Raw genomic sequence first — 16,124 nt, forward strand, 5'->3', positions numbered from 1 at the left:
TAACGACTTAATTTCCATCTTAGTCATTTGTTCAACAATAAGAAGTACGTGTCTTTGCTTCCAGAAAATGTCCCCTAATGAAACCTTGAGGAAGGTGGCGTTGAACTTTACCTGAGCCTTAGGCTCCGGAAAACAGCGATGATTAGGAACCTCACCTATTTGTGTTCCTGGAAGGGTTCACTGTAAAGAACTGCCCTTCTCCGTGTAACTTATATAAAAGTCGTGCAGATGAGCCCTTTGTTCGCCAGTGACAAGCCCGAAGACCTTTTCCTTTTTTCTGCCCCTATTGATAAGGCCAGATACAAATCTTCCAAATTCTCGTTCATGATCTCTAGAGTGATTAGTTGAGATTAGAACTCTTTGCCTCCTGAAGCTAGACACAGAGATAAACATTTTCTGTTCACCTGACTGAAACTTCTGATTACAATCCAATCCTAACTATTAATACCAAGCATCTCACCTTCCTCCCTACAAAAGCCTAAGGCAAAACCATGCTGCCAAGACACTATGATTATGTCGGGGGTACTCTCCCTATTGCAATAGCCTGAGTGAAATACATTTCCTTACTTGTTTGTTTTTGTCTTAGACAAGGACAAGAACTTTCTTGCCTTTTGATTGGAGGAGGGCCAGTGGAGGTGTAAGCAAAGATCTCCCAGTAGGTGTAGACTTATAGAAAAATGAAGTCTTTTCTTACTACTGAAAATACATGACCTATTTTTAACCTGGTCAGAATATGCTGGCAGAGCCCAGATCTAGGCCCCTGAAAAAGACATAGAAAGGTAGTTTCTCTCTGGAAATTCCCACTTTTCTTGCAAAAGAGCTCATGGGTATTCTTTCCCTGGTGTAGTGGAAACAGCTTTGAAATCCAAGTTCTGCATTTTCAGCTATGGGAATGACATCTTCTTAGGCTGTCATAAGAATCAGAAGAGCAAAGAACTAACAGTGCCTGGAACCAAAGGTACAAAATTAAAATATTCTTTTCCTTCCATTTGACAGAAAAGACCTTAGGATATAGGCTTATTAAAAGAATTTGATCTGTAAAATTTGGATTCAGTCAAAAGGCTGCACTCAGGGATCCAGAAAGGCACATGTGGCTCCAAGGCCACAGGTTCTCCACCCTAAGCTCTTTTCTAAAGAGTGAGAGAGTGAGTGATACTTTAGCTATGTAAATAGGGAAGAATGAATAGGGCAAAAGTCCAGAAAGAGGTTTAGTGGAAGGGAACCCAATGCAAATCCTGCCTGTCAAAACCTTTTAGTTTCACCAGAGATATAAGACCAACAGCCATGAAAGTGATTGGGTGATAAACAATGCAATTACAAGAAGATAATTACTGAATTTTAACATAAAAACTAACTGAATGATGAGATAGAAGCAGACTGAACACACAACTATGTGCTTAGTTAGCTCCAGAAGTCTGCAGAGAAGCATCCAATCTAGTTTTTTCACTCAGGAAGCCGACAATTTAGTTACTGAAACAGGACACAGCTTTCAAGTAAACATATAGCCTACGTTAAAGCGTTTGTTTGTCAATATAAATGCAACTTCAGGAGAGTTCTCCAGAGCTCCTTTCCACCAGCTGGCTGTCCTTCTGGGACCTTGGTAGAGAAATCCTGGAGCAACACAGATGTGCCTTTCTGAATCTTGCTTTCCTTGCATTTTGAGGACTGCTGTCTCCCCATCCCCCATACCCCACACCCCACACCGTCAGCCCATGGTGGTGGGGAGGAGGCAGCCAGAAGACAGAATGTTTTTCCCACCAAGGATAGTAAGGACAGGGAAGAGAAGAATGGAGAGGCAAGCTTGCAGCAGTCCAGAACTCTTTTTCCCTTAATCGATAACCCAGATACACTAAGTTCCCTAAGTGAATGTAGGATTTATTTGGCCAGCCTGTTGAGACGCTGTGATCTATTGAACGTGTCAGGGAGCAAGAAGCCACACAATCAATATAGGGTACAGCCTGGCATCGGCAGAGCTGCAGACTGAAGACTCAGGGCCCTAGGTTCTGGGTCTAGCTCTGGCTTATTGTGCTTAGTGATCTGGGACAAGCTACCAGACTTCAGTGAGCCTCAGTTTCCCCATGTGTCAAATGAGGGGGTTGACTAAGAAGATTTCAAGGCCCCTTACCTTCACTCTTCTGTCAGAAAAGCCAGGTCTCTAAGTCTGACCATGCTTCTTGTGCTTGAGCCACTAGAGGGCCCTACAGGGAAAAAAACAAATGAAACATTCTAAGCCCGCTGCCCTGGCTAGTTGCGTGTTCTCACAGGTCTCAGCCTTACAACTCAGTAGGACACAGGCAGGATTTGTTCTGCCAAGACTGTAATATTGAAAACCAGGACCCACTTGAAAGCTCATTAATAGTAGATAATTACTTAGTAATCATCAGTACAATGACATACCATGCAGCCATGGCAATACTGCCCAAAGTGACCTGCAGATTCAATGCAATCCCTATCAAAATCTCAATGACATCTTTGGGACCAAAATGAAAAAAACCATCCCAAATTTCATATGCCATTTCAAGGAGCTCCAGAATAGCCAAGACGATGTTGAATAAGAACAAATTTGGAGGAATCACACCTCCTGACTTCAAAATTTACTACAAAGCTACAGTAACCAAGAAGTATGGTGTTGGCGTAAGGATGGACATATAGACAACTGAACAGAATTGAGAGCCATGAAATAAGCCCTTACATGTATGGCCAACTGATTTTTGATAAAGGTGCCAAGACCACTCAATGGGGGAAATAACAGTCTCGTCAACAAATGGTGCAGGGGAAACTAGATGTCCACATGGAAAACAAAGAGGTTAGATTCTTATCTTACAACATGTACAAAAATTAATTCAAAATGGATCAAACAGCTACAATGCAAGAGCAGAAACTATAAAACTCTAAGAAGAAAACATAGGAGCAAATCTGCATGACTTTGAATTTTGCAATGGTTTCTTAAATATGATATCAAAATCATAGGCAACAAAAGAAAAAACAGATAAATTGGACTTCATTAAAATAAAAAACTTCTGTGCATCAAGGATCATTATCAAGAGAGGGAAAAGACCACTTACAGAATGGGAGAACATTTATATAAATCATATATCTGATAAGGATTTAATATCTAAAATATATGAAGAACTCCTAAAACTCAAGAGTAAGAATATAAACAACTCAATTCACAAATGGGCTAACTGTAATCCTAGCACTCTGGGAGGCCGAGGCGGGAGGATTGCTTGAGCTCAGGAGTTCGAGACCAGCCTGAGCAAGAACGAGACCCCATCTCTACTAAAAAAAATAGAAAGAAATTAGCCAAACAACTAAAAATAGAAAAAAATTAGCTGGGCATGATGGCACGTGCCTGTAGTCCCAGCTACCCGGGAGGCTGAGGCAGGAGGATTACTTAAGCCCAGGAGTTTGAGGTTGCTGTGAGCTAGGCTGATGCCAGGGCACTCTAGCCCAGGCAAGAAAGTGAGAATCTGTATTAAAAAAAAAATGGGCTAAGTATATGAATAGACATTTCTCAAAGAAGATAAACAAATGGCCTATAAGCACATGAAAAGATGCTCAGCATCATTAGTCATTAGAGAAATACAAATCAAAACCACAACAGGGTACCACTTCACACCAACTAGAATGGCTATAATCAAAATGATAGAAATGAACAAATGTTGGTGAGGATATGCAGAAATTGGATCTTCATATGTTTACTGGCTGGGAATATAAAATTGGCACAGGTGCTGTAAAAAACAGTTTGGTGGTACCTCAATAAGTTAAACATAGAATTACCATATGAACCAACAATTCTACCCCTAGATATAGACCCAAAAGAATTGAAAACAGGGGCTCAAATGGGTTCTTTGTTTTGAAATACACTTTTTATTTTGGAATAACTTTAGATTTACAGAAAATTTGCTAAGATAGTGCAGAGAGTTTCCATATGTCCCTCACTCAGTTTCTCCTGATATTATCTTCTTACATTACCATTTATTATCATATTCTATTTGTCAAAACTAAGAAATCAATCTTGGTGCATACTATTAACAAAACTCTAGACTTTATTTAGATTTCAGCAGTTTTTCTACCAACGTCCTTTTTCTGTCCCAGGATCCCATCCAGGGTATCACATTGCATTAATCATCATGTCTTCCTCATCTCTCTGATCTATGACAGCTTCTCAAACTTCCCTTGTTTTTCATGATCTTGACAGTTTTAGGATGAGTTTTGGGAAGGAAGAGAGACCACAGGGGTGAAGTGCTCTTCTTGTTACAGCATATAAACATGACTTGTTGCAAGTGGTGTTAATTTGATCACTTGGTGTGTTAGTCTGCTGGGCTTCCATAGCAAATACCATAGACGGGTTGTCTTAAACAACAGGAATTTATTTTCTCACAATTCTGGAGGCTGGACGTCGAGGGTCAATGTGTCAGCAGGGTTGGTTTCTTCTGAGGTCTTTCCCCTTGGTGTGTAGATGGCCATCTTCTCTCCATGTCTTCACATGTTCTTCCCTCGGTGTGTGTCTTGTCCTAATCTCCTCTTCTTATAAGGACACCAGTCAGATTGGATTAGGGTCCATCCTCATGACCTCATTTTAATCACCTTTTTGAAGGTTCTATCTGCAAATACAGTCACATTCTGAGGTATTGGAGGTTAGGGCTTCAGCATATGAATTTTGAGGAGACACAATTCAGCCCATAACACTCGGGTAGAGTAGTGTCTTGTAGGTTTTTCTAGTGTAAAGTTACTATTTTTCTCTTTCTCTATTCTTTGGAAGCAAGTCACCAAATCCAGCCGACAAGGAGAGAGATGTGGAATTCTCTGCCTAACAACAAACAAGCAAGTAGAGGGTTCCCTGGGGAATTCTTTCCACATGCGCTGTGTCTGTGTGAGCCCCAAAGCACGGGAACCGCGTGTGAGTCCTCTCTGCCCAGAATGGTTTGCTGCAGAACCGGGGCTCAGTAAACAGCCACTCATAAAGTGATTGAATGACGGGGTCAGGGAAGGAGTTCCACAGGGGCCCCCTTGAGGTCCTGGGTATCCATTTGGTTCCAACAGTCTATTTGAAGACGGTTTATATTCTTGGGGCTGAGTTTCACAGGAGCTGCAAAGCAGGAAAGATAATTATATTAAAAGCAGATTTAGGAGAAGTGACAGGGGTGTGGTAATCTCTAGTTTTAGGAACTGCAGAAATAAAATTTGTTTTTCAAAACCAGTTTAAAGAAGCAGTGAGTTTTCATGGGCAGCGACACTTTTCCAGGGCTCTGAATGGTAAATACATACCAGCACCGAGAGCAAATCCTGCCCTGCCCAGACCAGTTGGCTTCTAGGTGGTTTGCTGCTCCCTTGGTCTCAGAGACTAGAGCAGATAGAATTAGCTCTGCAGCTCCCTGCCCACAAACGGCTGCAGTTGCACTGGACATATAAGCTAACTCTCCTGGAGCATCTATGATTAAGTCAGTGTAATTACTGGAAGCTCACTCATCGTGCAAGTTTATGGGTTTGCATCCTGGCTCTGTCACTCACTAGCTGTATGACTTTGGGCAAATTGCTTAACCTCTCTGTGCTTCAGCTTCCTCATTTATAAGTTGGAGATAACAGTACTATTTATTTCACAGAGTTATGAGGATTAAATACATTAATACATTTAAATATTGATTACTGGGACATAATATTATATATATATATATATATATATATATATATATATGTTAGTCATTTTCATTAGGAACTGTGAGGATACAACAAAATCTAACGTGATTCTTGCCTTGAGAAGCTTACGATCCATCAGGAAGTCCTACTCTGAAAAAGTACATGCTGAGAGGTGAATTGATGTGAGAACAAATGTCATGGAGATTAAAAGGGGGTGAGGCTAGAATAAACTGTAGCAGTCAGGGCAGACTTCCTGGGGGAGGGTTGTTTGAGCTGGTATTTGAAGGACAAAGGCAGATTTGGATAGAAGAAGGATCATGTTTTCAAAACTTGTGTGCACATATGGAAGTAACATTCATAGGGTGTCAGGCAGTGGGGAGGGGGAAGGGGGATGGTTAAACTCACACCTAACAGGTGTAGTGCACGCTGTCTGGGGGATGGGCACACTTGTAGCTCTGACTCAGGCATTGCAAAGGCAATTTATGTAACCAAAGCATTTGTACCCCTGTAATATTCTGAAATAAAAATAAATAAACAGGCCGGGCGCGGTGGCTCACGCCTGTAATCCTAGCACTCTGGGAGGCCGAGGTGGGCGGATCGTTTGAGCTCAGGAGTTCGAGACCAGCCTGAGCAAGAGCGAGACCCCATCTCTACTAAAAATAGAAAGAAACTATATGGACAGCTAAAAATATATAGAAAAAATTAGCCAGGCATGGTGGTGCATGCCTGTAGTCCCAGCTACTCGGGAGGCTGAGACAGGAGGATCCCTTGAGCTCAGGAGATTGAGGTTGCTGTGAGCTAGGCTGACGCCATGGCACTCACTCTAGCTTGGGCAACAAAGCGAGACTCTGTCTCAAAATAAATAAATAAATAAATAAACAAATAAATAAAAAAGAAGGATCATGTTTTAATCATGGTAGGTTAGCTATCTACCATGTAGTTATATAGTGGTTATTACAATAGCAACAACAAATTTCAATGACTTGACACAATAAAAGTTCATTTCTTGCTCTTGTCCACGGTCCGTGTGGTCAATGGTGGGGTAAAGGTGGCACTCTGCTCCCTGAAGTCATTCAGGAACTCAGGTTCTTTTCATATTGTGGCTCCATCACTTCCTAGGGCCTCAGAATTCCCTGCTGGATGCTCTGCATGCCGCCATCAGATGGAAAAGAGAAGGTGCAGGGTGGCCAAGGAGGTTTAAATGGGCCTTGCCTGGAAGTGGAGCACATCACTTATCCTCATTCCCTGGCCCCTTCTGACTGTGCATGAGGCTGGAAGAGTATTCCAGCTGTGAGGCCAGGAGGAAAAGGAAACTGATCTTGGTGCACATGGAACATTCTGGGCAGGGGGAGAAATCCATCCCATTACTTCTTTTCCCAGAAATGAAGCTCTTAGCAATGAGCCTAAGCCTCTCACCCTCAACCTCTTCCAAGATCCAGGCAAAGTGTCATTATCATCATAAGCAGCAGCATCAACATCATTTATCTAGTTATTGGGTTTTGCTTTTCCTTCCCAGTACCTGAGTCTCCACAGGGCAATAAGATTAGTCACCAGGATGCCATTCACTCTGGTCACGGGACGGAGGCTCCCTGCTCATGACCAGTGGCCTAGGTTTAAATGCCAGGGCCCAAGACTGAGATTTGTCCACTGGATTGCCCAAAGCTCTCTGGAGAGGAGGAAGTGACCCTTTCCTTTTGTGCCCCTGCTTTCCACCTCCTGCTGCCTTGGACAGAGCTCTGGGTGGGTTCCTCAGAGGGTTTATGGTGACAAAGCACAATCAGAAATGAGTCTGAGACTGTGGATGCCTAACTGGCCCATCAGGACTTTGGATCTGAGGCCCGCCCAGTCTAGGAACGGCTGTGTCACACTTGCTGATCCAGGAGAAGGAAGTACCTGGGCCTACCTGTAGACACGGCCATTTCCTTGGCGTGTCGGAACCAAGATCCTGTAGGAAGTACTTGTCCAGCAGCCCCTTCCCTGTACCCGCCCATGAGCCATGTCTTCCTGCCATTCAAGGGGGCTGAGGGCCAGGGTCACCTCTCCCAGGAGGACATCCATGCTCGTCCTTACTGGCCTCCTCTTTCTCCCAGCCTCAATTGCACCTGGGCTGGTGAACTATACATTGGTTCCCAACGGGGGGTGACTTTGTCCCCCACGAGGCATTTGACAATGATATCTGAAGACGTTTTGATATGTCACCACTGGGGGTGGGCACATCTACTAGGTAGACTCTAGGAATGCTGCTAAACATCCTACAGTACACAGGACAACTCCTCCCATCCCCCCAACAGAGAATAATCCAGTCCAAAATGTCCATAGTGCCAAGACTGAGAAACTTGGAACTACGCAGACGGAATGTGCCCTGTGACCCACACTTCTATGCTGTGCATGACTGTGGTTCCAGGGAGGCACTTAAACCCTGCTTCTCTTCCCACGTCTGAGCTTCTTAGCGACCAAGGAAACAAAATTGGAAAGGACTTTCAGACCCTGGACTAAGGTGAGCAAGTTGGGGAAACATCTTCTGTGAAAATTTCTAGAAATCAGATGTCTCCTCCATCACTGGGGTTGGGGAAGGAGGGAGTCCAGGTGTGTTGGAGGGTTGGGGTGGTGTGATGCAGTGCAGTAAGCACTGGCCCTGCAGTCAGGTAAACCCATTCACATCTTATCTCTGCCACTTTTGGCCATATGACCTAAGCAAGTTTCTTGACCCCTTTGGCCTTAACTTCCTTACTATGAAATGAGGAGAAGCACCTGTGTTATGGGGCTTTGATGAGGGTTGGATGTGATAGCACATGCAAAGAGCCCAACACAGAAAACACGCTCACTAAGTGCTAGCTCTTTCTGAGACTGAGAATCTAGCTCGGTCACAGAGACCTAGACTGACAACCACGCCATTTTATAGGGTTAATGGATAACTTGGCTGCTATAGGCTAAAGGGGAAGATAAGGGCCAGCAGGAAGCAAGTGACTTCAGGTTGCTCTGTTGTAGAGCTGAAATGAAATGCTCTCTGCTCTGTTTTAGTGGCTGTGGTGGTGCTATAATGGGCTCGGTGACCGGACAGGAATGGAGTGGACCACACCTTGTCTTATGGATGCATTTTGGCTCACCTCAGAAACATACTTTTATTTTATTTTATTTTGTTTTATTTTATTTGCCCCCACCATGAAATCCAAAGAAATATATTTTTAAAGGTCAGCAGGATATTCACATCTTGGGGAGAATTGTGGGACAGCATTAGGCTAGGAGAGGGCCAAGCTTAGTCACCAGTGTGACCGGGAAGAGCCTGTCCTGCCTGCCCCCGCCCTTTTTCTTGATTTCCGGGGCCGGGGTCCCTGAGGTGTGAAAAGGCTGAGGCTCAGGCTGTCCCTTAGGCTGTCCTCTTTGCACCCAGTCAACTTGCATGACAGTCAGACCAGGTCCTCACAATTACATGAACACCTTTGTCTGGGAGGAAGGACTTGGCATGGTACTTGAGAAGGGTTAGCAAGTAAACATTCATGTCTCTTGTTTGAATAAGGTCCCTTCTGGAATCTTCTGTAATGACAAAATGCCAACAAAGCTGTGAGCACAGATTGGTTCATTGCAGTGTTGTATGTGACAGGGAAGGATTGGACAGCTCCTATATCCGTCTGGGGAGGGTGGGTATACAAATGAAGGAGCACCTGTACGACACATCATCACCCTGTCTTTAAAGACTGGTGGTGAAAGTTTGGTACAGTGTGAAACAGTGCTTGTGATATAATTCTGAACATAGAAAGAGAGAGAGAGACTAGTAGCAGTAGGTACCTAAAATGTGTTTCCATCAAATTTTGCATAAGGCAGGCTCCGGACAGGAACATCTTATAGATTGTCTTGTTCTACACAGATTTTCTGCCCTGTGATTTTCCTGTATGGGGGCAGTAGAAGAGGTGACAGAGGACTCAGTCTGCAGTCCCAGAGCAAGGGGCTTGCCATCTCTGGGAACTGCCAGGAGTGGCAGCACCAACCCTGGAGGAGCTAAATGGTATCTTTCTAAACAAGAGAAACCATGTGCAGCATGAAGCCCCAAAAAGCAAATGCTGGCCCAGAAAGTGGATGGGATTTTAGGAGGCAGGAACAGAGCAGAACTTGGATTGCAGTGCTGGGAGGAGCAAGCAGGGGGAGGGGGCTGGCCGAAAGGCTCAGAGCACACAGCTTCCTCTAAATGGTCCTTCAAGTCGTCTCCCAGCGCGATTACCTGTTTTTGGCATGGGCTATTTGGTGGCAAGGTACAGAAACTCCTTTGATCCATCTCCACAAAAGGAGCACTTAGTAGAAGGAACCAGGGGACGCTGTGGACTCACAGGAAGTGTTACTGCAAGTTTGGTACTTGTCCCCAAAGCCACATCAGAAGAACCAGGACAAGTGGTTTGGGAAGAAGGAAAGAATAATTTATTAATTTGTCAGCAAATGAGAAGGCTGACAGACTCCCATCTTAAAGTACCAACATCCTGCTTCTGAGCAGAAGTACAGAGCTTTTAAAGGTTCTGATTGGCCTGGCACAGTGGCTCATGCCTGTAATCCTAGCACCATGGGAGGCTGAGGTGAGAGGATCGCTTGAGATCAGGAGTTCCAGACCAGCCTGAGCAAGAGCAGACCCTATCTCTGAAAAAAAAAAAAAAAGTTCTGAATAATCTCATAATCCCATCTTTGACTAAGAATCTCATGGTCTCCACCTGGATTCATTCTATCTTTAGCTAAGACAATCTTGTGGCCTCCACCCAGACTCCTCCCTTCTTTGGCTAAGACAATCTTGTTACCTCCACCCAGGCAATTCCTGTGAGCGTATCTCCTATGGTACAGAGAACAAAGGACGCTCTCCTGCACCTCCTGACCACTGGCCTGAGGCATGGATGTAGGTTTTAGTCTTCAAAAAAGGAGAGAAGGGGGTTTTGAAGAGACAGAAAACATTTTTACCCTTTTTCAGGCCATTGTCTCTTTTATATATTCCGCAATGTCAATTTTACCCTTCCATATCTATGGGAGGAGGGATGTAGTCATAAAGTTACTTCCTGTGGAATTGCGGAGATGTTTTAGATGGAGGGTAGAGATTATTGGGTGAAAAAGGGCACAAGCAGTAACTATAACCGTGAGGACTGACAAACGGACTGTGGCCTTGCACACGGTGTCCGATACAGGGCTGCATTAGAAAAGAAACATGGGACCTCTGAGTGCAGAGCTATTAGTTGTACCCTGTGGGTGATCCAAGAGACCGGCTTCTGCAAATTCAGAACTCATATTCAGAAATACTTGCACCAAATGAACTTTAGGATAACACACCCAGAAGCAAGACAGATCAACAGAAGTGATAGCCCTGGGAAATCTTCACTGAGGAGTTGACCCTCTATCCTACAGAAAGAACCAAAAAAGGTTAGCAAAAATATCAACATTTTCTTTTTTTTTTTTCTTTTTCTCAACCAGATACTTTAGATCCCCTAAGGCAGGCCCCTCCACTGGGGGCTACACCTCTTTACTTTGCTATGATGGACCCAAGGTTGTACTTCTGACAATTTTAACGAGGTGTGAGTTGTTAGAGGCACTTCATAGGATCCCTTCCACTTCTCTGCTTCCAACTGGGGCGGAGACCTGGAAGAGGCAAACTCATGCATAGTGACTAGCACCCAACCCACTCCTTTGATGTGTTGTTTTACTCTAGTCTCTTATATTACTGTACTTATCCCGGGGTGCTAACAAGGGCCTCTCATAAGCTATTTTTAGGGGATTAACTTAAGCCTGTTTCTAAAGGGCCACCCTTATCCAGAGGAGGGCAAGCGGCAACACCCTATCTCACTTTAGATGGGTTTCTTGTATCAATTTCGGGATGTATGCAATTTCTATTCTAGGTGCAGGGCTTTGCTTACTTGTTGGGTTACCTCCACTACAAAGGGGGGTCCATTATCACTCTAGTGAAATGTCCAGGGCTCCGCCGGAGTGTGCTCCTGGGTCCTGCTGACAATAGGGCGCCTGCTGACATCCATGCTGTAGGAGGAGGAGTCCCTGAGCCATCTCTGTAGCTGTCTGTCCACGCGTCCCTCACCAGCATGCCACTCTCTACCTGCTCAGCCTCTTCCCTGGACTGAACGATGTGCAGGCTTGATGGGGCCTCAACTTCCAAGCGCAATGGCAGTCTCCTGTAGACTTCACCAGGCCCTGGGATTCATCCAGCAGGAGCATGGGGCGGTGGAACCAGGTGAGGTCCTGCTGCTTCTGAAACAAACTCTGGTGCTCCTGCTGCTAACCCAGGTCGGCCTCCTGGGCCAGCTATGATGAGTTTCTCAGTCAACACTTATTTACAGCTGTCTCACTGCCCCCTGGCCCCTCCCTCCCCACCACCACCCCCTACCTGACTCACAGGCCACCGGGCGTGGCTGATGTCAGGGATCACGGTGGCAGCCAGGGGAGGGGGCACCCCCAGACCGCTTGTGTGTCAATCAAATCCCCACTGTCAATTTTGCCCAGGGCTCCTGTGAATATTTGGAAGCAGGGGGCTCTGGGACCCCTCCTTCACTGTCTGAGTCCTGGACTTTAAAAAAACTATTTGTTTTCCTGGAGACTTCCTGCCACCTGAGTCCTTTACAATTTTGGTCAGTGTTCCTTTTCAAGGTCCTTTTCTTTACAAAAAGTCAGTCTGGGGCAGCTTTTTTGCCCATTCCTTTTGACTATCTCAAGGGACCCTTCAGCTGTTTTTGCACATCCAGCCCCGTCTATCTGATACTGTTGCAAATTGCCCACCCTGGCTATGGGTTCCCTCTGAACCAAATTGAGTCTGTTGCCAGGAGAGACCATTCTGAACCCGGAGTCATAATCCACGGGGCGTGGGACTGAAGAGCTAGTTCAGGCAGCACCCTTCCTGGCCCCTCCCATGGTGTCAAGATGGTGGTGGTGGCGGCTGGCATTCCTGCCCCCTTGGCGCACACACTCAGCGGAGGGCCAGGTGAGCAGGTCCCTCCCTCCCACTGGGTCTGCCCCCAGGCTGTGGCCCCACCTGGTGCCTTGCCCTGGCTGGCTGTGGGGGTTCCAGTGGGGGTGGGAGGATCTCATTTATCAAAAATCTTACAAACACAGATCATTTTGTACATCACAAACAATGAGTTTATCTCAAGCAAAGAGCTTGAGACTCAACATTTTAACTCTAGAGTGGCAGGTTGACCATTTGAGCTCCAAATTTTAAAAGAACCAACAGCTCGGAATAAACCACGGGCCACCAACCACCACTTTTCCTCACACTCCAGACCTGCGGTGTCTAGATAATCATTAGTCATAGGTACGAAAACTCGTCAGACAAAACCTCACAAACAATGTAGGTAATTCCCAGCACAACAAATCTAAACGGCAAGGCCTGTCAATCAGATGGGACTTTTCAGTTAACGCCGCTTCTCCTCACGCTCCAGCATGTACGTCGGGTTACAATGACACCATTCTCTCTACTCACGGGTTCGTAGTGATATGTTGACCATTCAGCTACAGTTTTTTCCAAGGGACTTTGAGATGGAGCCTCCTTATGTTGCAACAAAACTCACAGATAATAAACAGACAATGCAGGGGATTCTCGACACAGAGTGCAAAGGGCCTATCAAGGAAATGGGAATCCAAAGGAGATAAACGCCACTCAGCTGGAAGGTTGAAACCCTCCCCAGATGGTGGCCTAGTCCCCCTGTTCCCTGGGAACTGCAACTGAGTTCTGAGTTCAAACCAGTTGCCCTAGCTCCACTCAACCTCATGACTCCCACCCCCAAAAGGCAGCTCAGCACAAATGCCCCTACAGGGCTCCAGACGAATGCCCTGCCCAGATGGGAGGGATCAGGGCTCAGCATGCACCCTGGGGAACTTACTCAACAACAACTGAGGCTGTCCAGACTTTTCCCAGATCTGTTTCCTTCTCAACTCAGTTCAGGTTGCGGGAGCTGCGTCTACTTTGGGGACACAGAGACACGAGTTCCCTGGAGCTAAAACAGGCTCTGGCAGCTGCTGGGGAGGTCCCTCTCTCTCTCACCTCAAAAACGAGTTGCTCTACCCGCAAAGACGCGTGGCTCTTACCAGGGCTGCTCCTTGCCTCTTCCAGCAATCGCAGGCACCAGAAGCACCGGGCGCTTGCAGGTCTCAGCGAGGGGCTCTGCCTCTCTCTGGGGCCACTGGATCTCCACCTCTGTGGCTCGTCCGCTTGACCCTCTTCTCGCCCACCTCTACTTGGTCTGTGTCCCCAGAAAGGCCTGTGGCCGGAGTTGCCGTCCTGCCTTGACCTCGCTCTAAAAGATGGCAGTGCATTCCCTGACTGGCTCCTGCTGGGCCGACTGTAAGGACCCTGAGTCCCCTTCACCCAAGGAAAGGGTACGGCTGAGCAGGCAGCTCCCTGCCCCCACTAACCACCCGCCTTCAAACTGGTCATAGATGGCTCCCCCCACCCTCACACTCGCTCCTGGGGACTGCCTGGCCCTGCATCTGGCCCCTGCCACAGGGCCCACTGCGATTGTGCTTCCCTTCGAAGGGGTCTGTATGTGCCTCAGAGCCCAAATGCCCCTTCCTCCAAGTCCCAACCCAAGCCAGCCCTGTCTGCTCCCAGGGACCTTCCTGGGAATTTAGCTGCCCAGTGACCTTTGTCTCTGTTATCAGGTCCCCTGACTGCCCAGGCATGTCCTGGGTGTGTGCCCCTTTCATGCGCAGCACAGAGCACTGCCTTGACCAGGTAGCCAAGCAATCCTGCAGCAGATTTCAGCTGGGTGTCTCTCATTCAATTTGCTCTTTTGACACTGTCTATGTGGACAGAGCGGCAGATCCCACAGGGCAAGGGGCTCAGTCCCACAGACAGCCCCAACTCAGATGCCGGTTGCAAGTAGCAGGTTGTCACCTATGCTTCTGGCCGACTGGCTATAAAGAGGGGTTCCCACAACCCCCTCCTTGAGTTCAATTAATTTGCTTAATAGCTCAGAGAAGTTAGTGAAAAACTTAAGCTTACCAGGTTATCATAAAGGGCGTTACAGAGGATACAGAAGAAGAGATGCACAGTGAGGTATGGGGGAGGGGCGTGGAGCTTGCATGCCTTCCCGGAGCGCCGCCCTGCAGGAGCCTCCACACCTTCCGCTGTCTAGAAACCCATGGTCTTGTTCAAGATTTCCCCTCCCAGAGATCGGTAGGTGGGGCTGAAAGCTCCAGCCCTCCACTCAGTAGGTCTTTCTGGGGACTGGCCCCATCCTAAGACTAGCGAGGGGCCCCAGGTTGTAAAGGGGCCCATTATGAATAACAGAAGACGTGCCTATCACTCAGGAGATTGTAAGGTTTTAGGAGCTCTCTGACAGGAACCAGAGACAGAGACCAAATATGCTGTATTTCGTATTGTACCACACAGCCCTCACCCCGTCAGAACTCAGGGTGCTTGGGAGCAGAGCCCCCGCTGTGTGCGTCCCCAGAGTCCCCATGACACTCAGGAAGATGCCGAGGCCCCTGGATGATCAGCTGATTGTCACTAAGGGACCTGGCTGGGGGCCAGGGCAGGTGTGCGGAGTGCAGACACTGGCCGCCCGGCCACAGCCATGCATCCACTGCTCTGCCGAAGGGCCTGGGTTAAAGAGCAGACCACGTCATGAGGCTCTGCCGCCCCGGCTGCAGGAGGTGTGTGGGAGTGGATGTGCCCGGAGCCTGAGGACAAAGTCCTGTAATAAATTACGTGGGCCCAGAGCACTTGGTCATTTCCTCTTGGGGCCCTTCTGCCTCTTCCTCTGTCCTTTACTCCCCGACACACTCGGAGCCCCGGCTCTGCCTCTTTTCCTGGCTGTCAGGGCGCCCCAGGTGGAGGGGCAGAGAGCCAGCCAGACCCCATCCTGACAAGGTAAGGGAGCGTGGGGGCGTGTCTGCCAGCTGGAAGGGGGGCGGAGGGTCGCTGGGCAGGAGGCAGGTTAGGAGGCACAGACCTGGAAGCCAGCTGGGACAGGCCTGGCGGGCAGAGAGCTGGAGATGCCCTTCAGGAGCCTGGAAGCCAGAAACCTCTGCCCAGGCCTGGGGCCACTGGGCTGCAGGGCGGACCCTGGGGGCCGAGGAGGAGGGCGAGGAGGAGGAGAAGCTGTCCCAGCCCTCTGCTATAGCAGGGCAGACAGCTTGGCGGAGGGGAGTGCAGGTGCCTGGCCTGCCCCCCGCCCAGCAGCCTCCTCACAGCTGGAGGGCCTCACTGCAGAGGCATGGGGTGTGAGGGTAGCCTGGGCAGCGATGACCAGGCTCCTGCCAGACGTCAGCTGTGTCACACGTGGCATCCCACTGTGCTCTCGCAGCACTGTGGTGACACTGCCTCCATTCTATGGATGCAGAGACTGAGGACCACAGGTGTGAAGGTGCCCATGGGAAGAAGCAGAGCCAAATGCGACTCCAACGCCAGGGATTACCTGTCTTACCCACCTAGCTTGGACAGTACTGTCTAGTAACCTTCCTGCCTGGCCTCAAAGCCTCCTCAGGGTGGGTGCTGAGTTGTGGGGAAAAGA

The sequence above is a fragment of the Eulemur rufifrons genome, chromosome 1, assembly GCF_041146395.1.
Source record: "Eulemur rufifrons isolate Redbay chromosome 1, OSU_ERuf_1, whole genome shotgun sequence".
In the NCBI taxonomy this organism is placed as follows: Eukaryota; Metazoa; Chordata; class Mammalia; order Primates; family Lemuridae; genus Eulemur; species Eulemur rufifrons.